The sequence below is a fragment of the Heteronotia binoei genome, chromosome 2, assembly GCF_032191835.1.
Source record: "Heteronotia binoei isolate CCM8104 ecotype False Entrance Well chromosome 2, APGP_CSIRO_Hbin_v1, whole genome shotgun sequence".
Classification (NCBI taxonomy): Eukaryota; Metazoa; Chordata; class Lepidosauria; order Squamata; family Gekkonidae; genus Heteronotia; species Heteronotia binoei.
The window spans coordinates 39626298-39639449 of record NC_083224.1 but is presented as its reverse complement, the minus strand read 5'-3'; positions in this window follow the sequence as shown (position 1 = coordinate 39639449).

The window sequence follows — 13152 nt, the reverse complement described above, 5'->3', positions numbered from 1 at the left end:
GCTCCACCCCAAAGTCCCCAGATATTTCTTGAATTGGACCTGGCAACCCTATCCTGAGTGGTTACATCATTCTAATCTGATTGATCTCAACAGGATGTAGTCATGGCTACCAGTTTGGACGGCTTTAAAATGGGGAATGGACAAAAATGGAGGATGGGGCTTCTCCTCCTCCTTCTCCCCCAAACCAGTGTGACACATTTACCCACAGATTGAGAAAAAGTAAGTTATTACCCTACCTTGCAGGGGGAAGTAGAAAGAACAAAAGAAAGTGGGGCACTGCCCCAGAAGAAAATTGAAAGTTTCATTAAAAACTTAACTTTGCTAAGATACATGTGCTAACATAGCATAGGGTGCATCAGTTTGCAGTTTCCCCTCAAGTACTCGGTATATCTGCAATTTTGCTAGTAAAAACTTAAGTCATTTATAACTTTTAAATTCCATAAAATGTCAAAGGTTGCAATTTTATATGCTAAGTCATAAATAGTGCATTTTATGTTGCTAAAGTGATAAAATTAGTTTAGATTTGATAGGACAGTAAGTATTGCATATATTTCATCCTCCCCCCCCCTCCAATTCCGTTTTTTTTCCTAGAAAAATAAACCAACTCCCCCCACCCCACGGTGGCTTAGAAATTTCTGGAAATTTTGCATCTCTGCTCAGATCTCAGAAACCAAGCAGGGTCAGCTCTGGGTAGTACTTGGATGGGAGACTACCAAGAAAAAAGTCACCAAGTCCAGGGTTGCTATGCAGAGGCAGACAACAGCAAACCACTTCACTCTGTGGGGCTGCCATACGTTGGCACTTTCCACCACTGTAGTTTTATAAATTAATATCCACCAAGGCTAGAGCAAGCCATATGTCTGCTCTATGGGTACAATCCACATTTTCTTTTAGCTCTAGCTGCTAGACTTTCAAAAGAATTTTACTGCAGCTCTCGCTGCCTAAATGAAAAGGTAATTCTGCTTCCTCAGGTTCTAAAGATTAATTCTTCTCTTTCGTTGCTAGAAAGCAAAACCGGCAGCAGAGAGCTTCCAAATGCAGTTTTGTCTGTTTCCTTTGTACCTAAAAATAGCCAATTTGGACTTCTTCCCATTTTCAATAGACAATTTTTCATCTCAATTGATTTTAATAGAAGCCAGGTTTCTCTTCCTTTGTACCAGCAGTTGCCCAGACCTACATCATTGCTCATCTCTTGGGCAAAACTTAAGAATGAACAGACAAAACTTTGTTACACATATCTAGTGCTGTGTGGGCAACTAATGAAGCCAACCAATGTATTAACAAGCCAGCAACATGTGTCTCTTGCAAAGGTCAAAGATGGTTTGCATAGTATTTGAAAGTGGTATGGAATTCCAAGTGGGAGATAGTGCTTGGTTTACCCTATAGAGTTACATGAGTAAATATCTGCATTAAACAAGATAAGACTCTTTGTAGGAGAGACATGTAGCTCTATATGCTCAGAATTCAACTGTCAGTAAGCTGGCTGATCCAATGGAACAAACCTGAGAATACTGGATTCTATCTGATCTTAAAATAAAGGTGATGGAGAAAATGAAAGTGAACCAGCTGTCATTTCCCTGAAGATTTTCCAGATATTTCACAGGAACTGCTGATAACCTTGATCCATATTGTGTTTCCTTGATCAGCTGCCAGTTTCCTGGAGGATTTCTGTAAGATGTGAATGGGGGGGGGGGGCACAATTTATTCCTCATCCCTTAAAACCAGCATGTTCTCCTGCCCCTTTCCTCATGTCTTTATGTTGACTACCATGGGCTAGGAATAGAAATGCCAGCCTCCAGGTGGGATCTGGGGATCCCCCAGAATTACAGCTCATCTCCTGTTGTGGACTGGACCTAAGTGAAGACCATAATTGGTGTTCCTGCCAGGCTCATTGGAGCCAGACGAACGGAGCTTGGGAACAATGGACAGCAGGATCCAAATCCCTGCTGCCCTGCACCGATTACAGACCCTGGCTGGTTTGAACAATCCAATAACGTGCTTCTGCGGGAACCCAGAATTGTATATAGTTGGCCCAGTTCAGCAGTCTTAGTAGAGCAGCCTCCACCATGCTGAATCTAATAAAGAACTGTTTATCACTGCTACCTTGTCTCATCAATGCTTAAAACCCACTATATTATATCTCCAGACTACAGAGATCCATTCCCCTAAAGAAGATGGATGATCTGGAGGATACCCCATTGAAGTCCCTGCTCTTCCAAGGCTTCACCCACAAATCTCTGCGGGTTTCCCAATCTGGAGCTGGCAACCCTATTCCATCACAGGGGGCCAGAGGGAACCTACCAAGTTTAGCTAAGAAGCATTCCCCAGTAGGCTGGATTTTGATGAAGTTGCAGCCATAATAAAGATAGATCTCATCAGGTCAGTGGCTTGTTTAAATATGGTAAAGTCTATTTGGATTTTCAAGTCCAAAAAAAGTAAGTACACTTTCACACATACTGAATAATGCACTTTCAATCCACTTTCCGTACACTCTGCAACTGGATTTTACTGTGTGAAATAGCAAAATCCACTTGCAAACAATCATGAAAATGCATCAAAAGTGGATTGAAGGCACATTATTTAACATGTGCAAAAAGCACACTATGTGTTCTTTTCTCCTTCTTATCTCTAGAATTCAAAGGGCTTTAAAAAATAATTCCAAAACAGAACTGTAAGCATACGAAAAGTGCTATTAGACCTAGACCAGTGGTATTTTCCTGGGAAGAGAAAGGATATGTAAGAGCCAGGGCTTTTTTTTGAGCAGGAATGCACAGGAACATAGTTGCGGCTGGCTTGGTGTCAGGGTGTGTGGCCTAATACGCAAATTAGTTCCTGATGGGCTCTTTTTACAGAAAAGTCCTATGTGAAACAATGGTGATGTCGGGGTGTGGCCTCATATGCAAATGAGTTCCTGCTGGGCCTTTTCTACAAAAAAAGTCCTGGTAAGAGCAACATGATTCCTCTGGACACAAAGAAAGGGAACCCCAGACTTGGAAAGGACTTGTCCTTCAAAATGAAATGAAGCCTGCAATCCTATACATGCTTACTTGGGAGTAAGATCAATCAAATTCAATAAGGCTTACTTCTGTTTGAAGGATCAGGCTGCAGTAGTTCTCTCAGAAGGAAGGGAATTCACATGTTTTTCACTTGCCCACAGAGATCCACAACAACCTGTGGGTCAAACCATAATTTTGTGGTTCACACATAAAAAACTTTGCATCTACACATTTAAAACAGTCTTTCTCTTTTTTAAAATGTGCAAGACAGCAGACAGACTAAAAATGCTTTAAAATAGCATGTGTGAATTTGGATTTAGTGGAATGCAATTTCATCATATGGTTCAGTCCTTAATAATTTATTTGCAGTGTGTGAAATCCCCTCAATAAAAATGTTGTCCCTTCCTGAGACTTATTTAAAAAATCAATTTACAGGCCTTTTCTAAGACACAAAGGCCTTTTTCTTTCATTGCCCTCTGGCTTTTCCCTCTCTCTCCCCTTTTAATTGTAATTTTCTATGCAGGGTACCTCATAATTCAATAGATGGAGGTTTCAAAAAGGCAAGGGCAGGTGCACATATACATGACCACATTCAACAGGTTTTAGAACTTTTGTTTTCCAAGTCAGTCAGATGTGAAAAAGGACTCCTAATACTTGCACTCAGATATTCTCCTGAGCTAGACTGCATCCTGTGGCTAGGACCTCTTTGAGCTCTATTTGTTTTGTTGTTGCTTTGAACAGATAAATTCATATTAAATGGGGCACATGAGAAAACAGGAAGCATATCTGCTGAATCTTTTTCTGCTAACTGTGCAATCAGAGTGAAGGGATGCTTAAAAAAAAAGAAAGAAATAGCAAAGCAACAAATTTCCATGTCTCTGAGAATAAAACTGGCATTTTCCTGGCAATATGGTCACACTTCCATATTTTAGGTCTGCTAGTCAATGGGTGCTTTCAGTAAAATCTAATAGCAAATTGCATTAAAATGGATTATTTACCTGTTTTGGGTAAGTACCAGTTAAATAGGGCTGGATGATACAGGAAATTCCCCCCCCACACACACACACTAATTCAAGAATGGCAAATATCCAGCTTTCCATTTGTGTATAGTTTAACTAGCTTTGATCATGCCTTCCAGGGCTAGCTTTAGAAGGTAGCAATGTACGGCAGTCATCTCAGGGGCAGATTTTGGATGTGTGAGGCAAACTCCCATCCTACTTGCTGCCAGCTGCCCACTGATTACCCTCACCAGGGAGGTGAAGGGGCTTAATCTTTCTTATTTCCTTATTTCCTAAGGCCTCTTTGAAAGCAGCACGTAAAAATTCCTGAATTCTCTTGAGATTTGTTATTCTCACAAGAGGTTGGCCTCTTGCCAACGGGGGAAAAAAAATCTTGTAAGGTTTCAGAGAGCCCTATAGAGTATTTATGACTTGCTATTGGATGGATAAGAGAGGAGTAAAAGGACTGCTTAAGAGAAACTGAATGAATTCTTTGAGTCTATATTCATTGTGGAAAGCGTGGAACGTATGGGCACGTCAGAGCCACAGTTTTAGGGATGGTTGTCTGAAAGACTGAGTCAAATTGAGGTGATGATGAGAGAAGGCATTCTAATAACTGTTGACTCCAGGTCTGGATGGTATATGCCTGAAGGCTCTTAAGAACTCAAATGTTAAATTATTAACCAGCCAGTTTGCGGTCATCTCAATTGTTTAAGGTATTTTGGCATCTACTGACTCTTTCATAGCTGAAAAAAAAAGGAAATTAGTTGTGATGCTTTTCTGAAGTTTTTTTGGCTGACAAAATCTCTTGAATACACCCTGATTTGGACCTGGTTGTAACATGAATCATACAGAAGAAAGACCTTAACACATATTGACTGGTTTGTTTATGGATCATTTTGACCCTGTTACCATGATGGATGTTGACAGGATCCTGGGATCTATGAAGGCTACCTCTTGTATTTTGAATCTTTGTCTGTACTGGTTTCTGAAACCATAGAAGGACCACATAAACAAGTCATTGATGTCACTCAGGGCACTTTCCCTCAATGACTCAGAACAGATGATAATCTGTCCCCATTCCTACAGAAAAGTGATGTAGCCACATCACCCTGTCTTTAATTTGCCCTTCTCAGGGCCCTGATGTCATGTTCTCAGGGTGCAGGCAGGCAGGAATCCAAAGCCAGTCCAAGGTCATAGTCCAGGAAGTCAAGCAGGAGCCAAGTCACCAATGCAGAATCTGGAATCAGAAGTCAATGTCCAAAATCCAAAAGGTCAGGGTGCCAAGGAAATCAAGCAGGTCAGGATCAGGAAGGAGCCTGGATGCAAACCAGAGAATAGACGTTGCTTCCACAAGGTTACCAGGTCCTGGGTGGGAGCTATATGGGAGCCTGCTAGAAATCAGCCTGCTAGAAATCAGGGCTGAGAGATCTGAAGCACTGGCATGCCTCATGTCTTCACTCTGAAAGTTCTTTCCGGAGCCTGCTTCGAACTCTTGAGATGGGAGGAGGAGAGCTTGGAGGAGATTGATCATCAACAGCTGACACTGGGGCCTGGAGAGTGATTGATGGCCAGCTGCTGTTTGTTCAGTGAGGAACTGGCTGGCAACTCTTCCAGGTCTGTTAACCCTTCCAGCTCCTCCTCATCAGGGCTCATGACACCTGACCTGAATAGCCCAGGCAAGCCCAATCTCTATGTTTCCGTATTCAAATTTCTTGAGGCTATGGTAGAGGTCTTGCGCCACTGCCTGACAGCTGTAGTTAAATGGTTGAGACTGAACAAACTGAAAAAGAACCCTGGCAAGACGGAGGTAATGCTGGTTGCAAAGACTCTGAGGTCTTGAAGGATATTTTGGTTCCCACTTTTGTCAGGGTTCAACTGACCCTTGATGGTTTGGCCAAGAGACTAGGAACTGAAATGGACCAAGTATTACTGCTGGAGAAGCAAATTAATGCAGCTCAAAACCCCCCAAATGCTTTATTTGAACTTAATTTAGCTTGGAAAATGGCTCTCTGACTCAGCTTTTTTTGGCCACCTGGAACCATGCCATAGTCACATCAAGACTAGACTACAGTAATGCACTCTATATAAGTTTCACCTCAAAATCAACTTGGAATATCCAGCTAGTGCAGAATGCCACAGCTTGGCTATTCTCAGGAACTAAATGCATAATGCACCCAGGCTAGAGATCAGTTGTAAAAGCGGGATATCTCCAGGCTCCACCTGGAAGCTGGCAACCCTGGGAGAGCATTTTTATAAAATTAGTGCTGCATTATAACAGAATGATTCAGGAAGACATTTCAGTAGAGAGAACAGGACTATAGACTATAGGTATATGAAGCCGCCTCCTACGAATCAGATCTTCCTTCCTTCAAAGTCAGTATTGTCTGCTCTGACTGGTAGTGGCTCTCCAAGGTCTCTGGTGGAGGTCTATCACATCATATACAACTAATTCATGTTACCTGTTGCTGTACATTTTTATCTTGCACTATAATACTACTTACATAATACAATTTCTTGGTTGTTTAACATGTCATATTTAATACTTGTGTTTTCTTTCAGATTTCTGCAGTCCTAGTCCTATTAAACTGTTTATTAGATGTCTCCTCATTCTATTGATTGCATTGACTTGCATTACATAATCCTCCTTGAGTCTCAGTGAGAAAAGAGGACTATAAATGAATAACATTAATTTAAAAAAATATGTAACTTGTTGCTAAAACCAGTCTTCATATTGCTACTGGAAAGTAGCAAATATTAAAAAGGTAAAGGTAGCCCCCTGTCAAAGCACCAATTGACTCTGGGGTGACATTGCTTTCACGTTTTCACAGCAGACTTTTTACAGGGTGGTTTGCCATTGCCTTCCCCAGTCATCTACACTTTCCCCCAGCAAGCTGGGTACTCATTTTACCGACCTTGGAAGGATGGAAGGCTGAGTCAACCTCGAGCCGGCTACTTGAACCCAGCTTCTGCCAAGATCGAACTCTGGTCGTGAGCAGAGGTTAGGACTGCAGTACTGCAGGTTTACCACTTTGCGCCATGGGGCTCTTCTAGCGAATATTACACTAATGTTTAAAAAGGGTCCAAGAGGGGATCCAGGAAATTAGCTTAACATTTGTTCTCAAAGTAGCAGAAGTAACAACTAAAAAGAGAATTATTAAACACACAGAAGAACAAACCCTGCTGTGGGAAAATCAGCATGGCTTCTTCAAAATACTGCCCTGGTTGGCCTTTTAGATTTCTTTCAGATGGCTGCCAAAGCGTACGGATGATAATCATCTAGTAGGCAGTATATACTTGGTTTTCCAAAAGGCAAAGGCCTGGTTTTTTTATGCATTAAAAATTGACTGACATGAACCAGAGTGTAGGAATAAATGAAGAGTTCTTGCAATTGATTTATTAATTAAATCAGATTGTTGACTGCCCTTCCCTGCAATGGAGGGAAATGAGCAGAGAGGTCCCTCAAAAGCCAGTATTTGGAAAGGTGCAATTTAATTTGTTTATACATGATCTCAAACTGGGCATGACTAGTGAAGTGGGCAGCAAGGGTGTGAATGATTTTGAATTATTCAAGATGGCAAAAACTAAGATGGATTGTAAATAAATAAATAAATTAGGTGAATGGGCAACAATGGGGCAAATGGAGTTCAATACAGGAAAGTGTAAGATGAATGCACAATGGATCAAAACCCCCCTAAATTTATATATATTGCTTCAGGGGTGTGTTGTGAACTAGCTGAACCTAAGATAGAAAGATCTGATAGGGTAGACAGCTGAATGAATATGTCAAATCAGTGTACAGCAACAATAAAGAGGGCAACCTTTATACTGGGCATTAATAGGTTGCTTTGAATAGATATTTTGTTGCTTTGATTGAAAACATGATGGACAATATTGATGGACAATATAGATCTGTTGTGCAGCCTCATTTGGAATACAGAGTACAGTCAACTGAGGGAATTTTTTCCTTTCCTCATCCATAATGCTAGAACTTGGTAGCACTCAATGAATGCAATCAACAATAGCTTCAGGATGGACAAGAGCTTCTTTTTGGAACCCATTTGCATATTAGGAGCTGGAACTCATTTGCATATTAGGCCACACCCCTGATGCCAAGCCAGCTGGAACTGCGTTCCTGCTAAAAAAAAAAGTCCTGGACAAGAGCAATTATCTCTTCACTCAAAGAATAATTAAATTGTGGAATTCATTGCCAGTTGACGGAGAGAAGGCTACAAGCATAAGTTGTAAATTTCATTTGCCCTGAGCCTGTTCGCAGAGAGGGCGAGATGAAAGAAAGAAAGAAGAAGAAGATATTGGATTTATATCCCGCCCTCCACTCCGAAGAGTCTCAGAGCGGCTCACAATCTCCTTTACCTTCCTCCCCCACAACAGACACCCTGTGAGGTGGGTGGGGCTGGAGAGGGCTCTCACAGCAGCTGCCCTTTCAAGGACAACCTCTGCCAGGGCTATGGCTGACCCAAGGCCATTCCAGCAGGTGCAAGTGGAGGAGCGGGGAATCAAACCCGGTTCTCCCAGATAAGAGTCCGCACACTTAACCACTACACCAAACTGGTGAAGAAAGAAAGAAAGAAAGAAAGAAAGAAAGAAAGAAAGAAAGAAAGAAAGAAAGAAAGAAAGAAAGAAAGAAAGAAAGAAAGAAAGAAAGAAAGAAAGAAAGAAAGAAAGAAATGGAATTCATAACTAGCCATGATAACTAAAGGGAACCTCCACGTACAGTGGCAATAAAACTCTGAATACCAATACCAGGAGGCAGTATGAAGGGAAGGCCTTGGCCTGTTAGTCTCTATGTCCTGTTTGTTGGCTCTCCAGGGCAACTGATTGGCCACTGTATGCTGGGCTAGATAGACTACTGGTCCAATCCTCTTCTTATGTTCTTATGCCATGGTATATTTAAAGAGAGGAGCGGCAGCAAAAGTTAAAGATTATCTTTACTGGCTCCTGAGCAATGAAGGCAGTGAAGTACAGGGGTGGAAAACAGCTTGAGCCATTACTGATGCCTATGTGTATTTATTTATTTTATTAGATTTGTATCCCGCCCTCCCTGGCGAAGCAGGTTCAGAGTGGCTCACAGGCCAATGACAATATAAAAACATACAACATTTTAAAACAATAAAAACAGTAAAGCATAATAGGTGCTACATTACATCTTGAGTTATGACAAGCTTGATCTCACCTAATTCCTGTGTGTTGACCAGAACTGAGACTCTTATTTTTCTCTCATATTTCAATGACATTGTTTAATTACAAGAATTCAGAGCAAAAATACAAGATGCACTTCAGTCTTGGGAGTTGATTTAAAACCAAACTGATCAGAGCTTTATATGACAAATGCACACGGGTGTGAAAATATCCTGTGGCTATATCTGCTCTATGAACTTGCAGTGCTAAGTAAGACTAGGGAGCCCTGGGTTCAAGCCCCCACTCTCATTACTGATTGACCTTTGGCTGGTCATGTACCCTCAGCCTGACTACCTCACAAAGAGGTTGTAAGGATCAAAAAGGGGAAGAGAGAACCATCTATGCCACCCTGAACTCATTAGAGGAAGGGCAAGATAAAAATTAGGTACATGCCAGTAAAATTGTTCAGGAAGAGAAAGCAAAAAGCTCATAGTTTTATAAGACTGTTCTGGAAATAAGAGATGGTGTCACAAGCAATTAAAAGCTGATTGCTGGCCATTCTCTGGGTATATTTCCATTCCACTCGGTGCCAACAGAGCAAGTTGTCTACCTTTTGTTCTGCTGCATTAAATGATGTAACTGTCTCTTACAACGTGATTTGCGAAGTTTGCCTGTAGCAACCGACAACCTCGAAACTGGCCAGCAATTAATCACCAGAAATTCCAGCCAGTAACGAAAGGGAGAATAAGTGTTCCTTTGTGTCCACTGGTCTCCAGCCCCCAGGATCTTCCTGCCCATAAGCTTAACAAAGGGGGACAGAAGGAGCCTCTGGGAACTGGGTCACTGGCAATTCCACCGCTGTACAAATTTAGGCAGGAAAGGAAACTCCCGAGACGCCGGCAGTAAAAGTCATATGCTGAAGGACATGCAGATAAAACAGTCGGTTCAACGCTTGGTGTGGTCTCCGCAAACAAGCATAAAGCTTTGAAACAAGTTCACAGCCATAGCTGGCTCTGCTCCCTCTTGGTAAACAGAGCTGGCCCTGCCTTTTTTCTTGGAAGACCAAAAAAGGTATAACACAGCCTTGGTCAAGTCTTGCAGGACATCATGGTATTAAATAACTGACGCCCCAGTTTTGTTTTTGCAAAGTTCACTTGTGTGATGGGGAAGAGCATTTCAGTCTCACTGAATACACTATCTCCTTGCTGTGCTTAAACCACACAACTCTATTCATTTGGGAAGAGGCTATTGCATTGGAAGGAATTAACAAACCTGATTGCTTCATGAACAAGGAACATGGTTTAGATCCAGCAATAGATTTCCACTAATTTTGTTTTGTCTTTTTTGGCTGAGATTGTCCTTCCAGCACAGATTCAGCCCTGATGCTGCCAACTAAGTGCAGCATTTTGGAAGACACCCTTGGGCAGCAGCAAGATGGCAGAGGTGAGAAAATCCCATTCTGCTGATGGCAATCCCTTCCACTGGATTCAGTCCAATAAGCATTCCTGCACTACAAAGTTCCCTATTTGGTTGTCTGCTATTAAGGCTGCCAACAGGATCTTCCAGTCCTGGCAAGCAATACATACTCAGGGTAGTCACATTGGTTTGCAGTAGAACAGTTAGATTTGAGTTCAGTAGCAGCACAGTAGAGATCAACAATATTTTGGGAGTATCTGGCAAAGGGAGTTTTGACTCTTGGAAGCTAATGCTCCAAAAATATTTTTGGTCTCTAAGGTACCACTGCACTCAAATCTAATTTATATTCCGCATCTTCTCTGGAGTGTGCTACTGGTCCGGATGACTGTCCTCCTGAATCCTGGGTCCTCCACAACAGGCTCACCTGTGTACCTTTCTGCCAGTGGCCCTGCATGGAATCCAAGTTCAGTATTAACATCCAGATTCTCAAATGGCAAATAAATGCAGGCAGAGAGGGCTACAAACAGAATGCTGTTGCAGTTCCTCTCCAGAATTCTTAAACTGCATTTTGGAACTATCTTGAGTTTGATAAGTACTTATTACTTATTTTGTTAGGGCTGCCATCTAATTAGAAAAATTGCAGTCACGCAATCATGTGAGTTTTGCTTGATTACTTAAATTTGCATAGGAAAGAGCAATAGTTCAAAGTGAAAAAGCAAGCTTTTTTTATTAGTTGTTTTATTAAATAAGAAAAGTTTCTGGCTAAACATTGGGAAGAACTTCCTGACAGAGTAGTGGAACAGGTTTCCTTGGGAGGCGGTGGGCTCTCCTTCCTTGGAGGTTTTTAAACAGAGGCTAGATGGCCATCTGAAAGCAATGCTGTGAATTAGGCAGATCATGAGAAGGAGGGCAGGAAGGGTTGCATCAGTATTTAGTTCTTGTGACGCTTGACGCTTTTTTTGTCTCCAGGTCAGTTTGGCAAGGGATCCTGAAGGGTTTTTTTTTCTGGGTCATCTGATCATGGAGCAGGGGTTGAATGTGTGAGGGTGTTTGTGAAGTTCTGAATTGTGGAGGGGATTGGACTAGATGACCTTGGAGGACCCTTCCAACTATTATTCTATGATTTAAAAAACAAACTTAAAAAAACTGATAAATGAGGGGCATCTTGATCAAGATTTTTTAAAATATATTAAATTATCCTGCCATTCAAGGTGGGTTGCCAGTCAATCAAAAGAAAGCATTAAATTATTAACGCCAATCTTCTTGAGAATCTGGTGTGACTGCTTTTCAAAGGGGAAACGAATAAATGGTAAGAAATATAGCATGCTGTGAATAGCTATTGTGTTTCACCTTTATATCTGCTTTTTGAATATACAGGAGTTCCAGAAGTGTTTTGAAGGGTTCCCCCACTCCCAACAGGGGTGGAGAGAAGAGAAATTCCTTTTGGAAAAGCAGCTGTGAAAACAGTGGGTGAACATACAGACAGCATGTGCCCTACACCTATGGATCCTGCCCATGCAGCATAAATACTGTCATGAACATTTCAGCAAGAAAATGCTGAAGAAATAAGAGAGCTGAAGCCAAGTTCATTAGGAAACATGCAGCCCCGCAGGGCTGGCACCAGGAAGCGATTGATGCTCACAGAGCTTCCAGCATACGCACAGATGTATCTGATGCCAAGGCTTCCAACACCCCTAACTTTTTTTCAGAATAGAATGGATGTTCTGTTGGGGCACAGTAAATGAGAGCCTAGGCAGGACATGTCAGCTGGAATCAGCAAATGCCAGGGCAAAAAAGTCCATAAAACAGAGCAGTCTAATATGATGTTTATAATGCCTTCGAGAAGCTGACCATAAACGAGTGCTATTATGGAGTGCTGGGGTGGGGAAATAGGCTTGTTAGATAAGTCGCTATTAATGCTTTATGGCAAGAGAGCCATCCATCAGTCCACCACCCACCCAACTAGGGTAGCGGTTAGGACCAGAAATTAAAATATGCAATTGCTAAGGCTTTTATTGCCCACTTACTTAGCCGGGATAAGCCCCCATAGGACTCGATGGCACATTTTTCTAAATCGCAACGCGCCTCTCTTGAGGCCAGGCCAAGCCAAGCCGCCCTCTCTCTCCCAAGCCTGCTGTCCCTTTAAATGCCGTCGGAGCGGCTTCTGAGAACCACCGGTAGTGGGTGCGAAGGTCAGCGGGGGCAGGGAGAGGAGCGCGCCGCGCTTTGGTAGCTGCCGTCGCGCTTTCGGAAACATGCACGTGTAGGCCGGGCGTGTCCAGGTGGGAGGGTCCTAAAGTGGCCACCCGAACGCTGCAATACTCAGCAGTTCCAGCGGGGCCTTTTCTGTCTTTCCCCGGGAGCCGCCCCCGACCTCTCTCCCAGCTGGTCCTCTGGACAGTGCGAATGTGCGGAGGAGCAGCTGCGGCCGAGGGGCAGGTTTCAATCTCTGCGCCAACAAGCCTGAGAGAGAGCGGCAGAGCCGGGGCCGAGGCGGGCACCTGGGCACAGCCGCGCCGTCTGAGTCTTCCTGTCTTTTCCCACTGACTGAGCAGTTCCGCTTGGCGGCGTGCTCGGCGTTGCGCAGCTTGAGAAGTCCTGGG